Raw genomic sequence first — 2611 nt, 5'->3', positions numbered from 1 at the left:
AGGGAAAGATCTCAGAAGGCAAAGCCTGAAAGGAGAGCTGTATTTGAAAAGAAAAGCCATTCCTATGCTGGTGTGTTGAACTCCAGCACCACTTTAAAGAAAAGAGGTGCTAAAGGAGATGAAAGTTGAACCCAATTAAAATGATTAGGGAACCCACGTTAAGTGTACTTTTTCAACTACTGAGAGTGAACTATCTGAGCTATCTGTTAAATACCTTTTCATGAAGTCATTAAAATTTTGCTTGACCCCAAGGATGGCTTCTGAATTTCAATAATCCTTCTAATATCTAAAAGGGGGGATTTTAGAAGGGAAGGGAGCTAGTTAATATACAATCAGAGATTGAACTTTCTTATCTCCCTAAGAGACTGAGTATGATCTCAGCCTGCAATGCCTCAACCCGGTATGCACTGAAAATCTCTAAATCATGTGTTGAAAACCATGTCATATCTCAATACTCAGGGAATGTGTGTACAAGAAATGCACAGGTTTTACTTTCCAAACATATCAGAGGGCGGTGGGGGGGGGGGGGCGGAAACCTGAGACAACAGTCACAAATGTTCGGCAATTTAATGTGGTTTAATACAAGACCTTTGTCCTCGTTTCACAAATATAGACTGTGCACCTACTGGGTGCTGGGGACTGTGAAGAATCTTTCACAGAGAAAGGATTAATGAGAAATAGCATTGAACTCGAGGGGCATACAGTCTAGTAAACGGTAGAAAAACAACCTGACTCCTGCTTCCACTTGATTGCAACTGTCCCCCTAAAAGGTCATCACTAACGTCCTGCTAATTGAGCCCAGTATAAAGGTCACGTATGCAGCATGGGTTTTACAGGGTTCTCTAAGCCAATGACTGGGAAGTCTTGGCAGAGTCTGCTCCTATTTCTTAAAAATAAGACTCGGGGACCAGCAATTGGTGTAATGGTTTTGTTGCTGAACTCCCATGTAGTTGACCGCAGTTCGAGTCCCAGACCCGGTGGCTTAAACTCATGCCAGGCACGTGTGCGTGCGTACCCAAGATCCCGAGAGGAGAATGGAGGAGAAGGGATTGCAGTGTGACCATCCCCACTGGGGGGTGATTTCTCATTTTCTGTCTCTGTCTCTCTCTGTTTTTCTGGAGAGCACACATGTGCCCTATAGCAAAAACCTCTTTAAAAAAATAAATAAAAATAAGACTCATTGGTGACCTTATTTCTGTGACATTTGAAGAAAAATATCAATGAATTTAAGGGCCCAGTTCTGCAGATATCTAGGGGAAGAGCTTTCCAGGCAGAGAAGAGCAAGGCAAAGGCTAGACTTTAGCAAGGAGCCTGGTGCATTTGAGGTAAAGCAGGAGATTAATGTGATTAGAGAAGAAAGGACATTGGGCAGAGTAATAAAATGGGTCGGAGAGGGAACAGGGGCCAAACTGTGCATGACCTTGCAGTGCTACATGCTGAGTGAGATGGGAAGTCACTGGAAGGTTTGGAAGTTAGGAATGACAAGATCTGAATTAACGTTTTTAAAGTATTACAATTGTGGTTACTGAGTAGACAACTGTAGACAGCAGTGGTGGAAACAGTGAGGCTAGCCAGGAGATTTTTATAAAGTCCATGTAAGAAATGATGGTGACTTGAACTAAGAGAGCAGAGGCGATGATGAGAGGTGGTCAGATTTCAGATACACTTTGAAGGCACAGTAGACCGAATCTGCTAATAAATGAGACCCAGCCTGGGAGAGAAAAAGAAGTGTGAATGATGATCTACGGATTTTCAGTGGAGCAACTGCAAGGACAGAGTTGCCATTTACTGAGATAAGAAAGAATGCGAGAGTAACAAGTTCTGGGAATAAGTCAGGAGTTTGTTTTGGGGTAGACAAAGTTTGAGATACTAATTAAACCTCTCAACAATGATCAGGAGTGGGATGTTGTTAATAGGAGTCTGGAGTCCAGGGGAGAGGTCAGCTGTAGGGATATATGGAAGTCAAGGTTCTCTCCTGCCTTTCAGCATCATCTCTATGTGAGCTCCACATGACTCAACCGATACCATTGACCACTTGGTGTAAGAGCAATTTTGGGTGCAGCCAGCCTGACCTCCTCCTCATCTTCTCACACCATGATTATCATGGCCTTTGTTCTTAGGGTTCACTTGGCCTGGAAAAGTGAGGATCCTGGTGATGGCAAAAGCCACTTAAGAAAGTACTGTAGTTAAGGGGTTCAATACAGATTCTCTTATCCCAATGAGCTATCTTTCACTTTAGAAACACATTTCTGATGAAGCAACTTTTCATATGCCCTTCTAACATGTTACTATAGTAACAGAAGGTGAAGATCTGGATAAAGCTAAACTGGCATTCTAGATTCCATAAAAGTTTCTTGAGAGATCAATGACTAATCAAATGCACTTGAAGGAGGGGCTATTATCAGTTCATGTGGCCTCAGGCTAAACTCTTAGGGAATTATTTTGGGGAGGCATGGGAAATTGTAAGCAAAGTAAGAAAATTACAGTATTTTATTGCCTTCAAAAATCAATCAGGGTGGCACAGGCGCAGGCACAGGTCATGGGCCATGGGTCAGCTGACCCAAGGGGCCCTCTAGCTAGGTAAGGCCACTTGCCGGCCCTCAGAGTGGCC

At 43.2% G+C, this 2611-nt stretch overlaps 1 pseudogene; it reads left to right on the top strand.

The window, feature by feature from the left end:
- Positions 1-2611, top strand: part of LOC106736446 (V-type proton ATPase subunit G 1 pseudogene) — a 6556-nt pseudogene that overhangs the window by 3573 nt on the left and 372 nt on the right.

This window comes from Tupaia chinensis, unplaced genomic scaffold (assembly GCF_000334495.1).
Source record: "Tupaia chinensis unplaced genomic scaffold, TupChi_1.0 Scaffold140308_1, whole genome shotgun sequence".
Lineage (NCBI taxonomy): Eukaryota > Metazoa > Chordata > Mammalia > Scandentia > Tupaiidae > Tupaia > Tupaia belangeri.
This window is presented reverse-complemented; position numbering and strand designations above follow the sequence as displayed.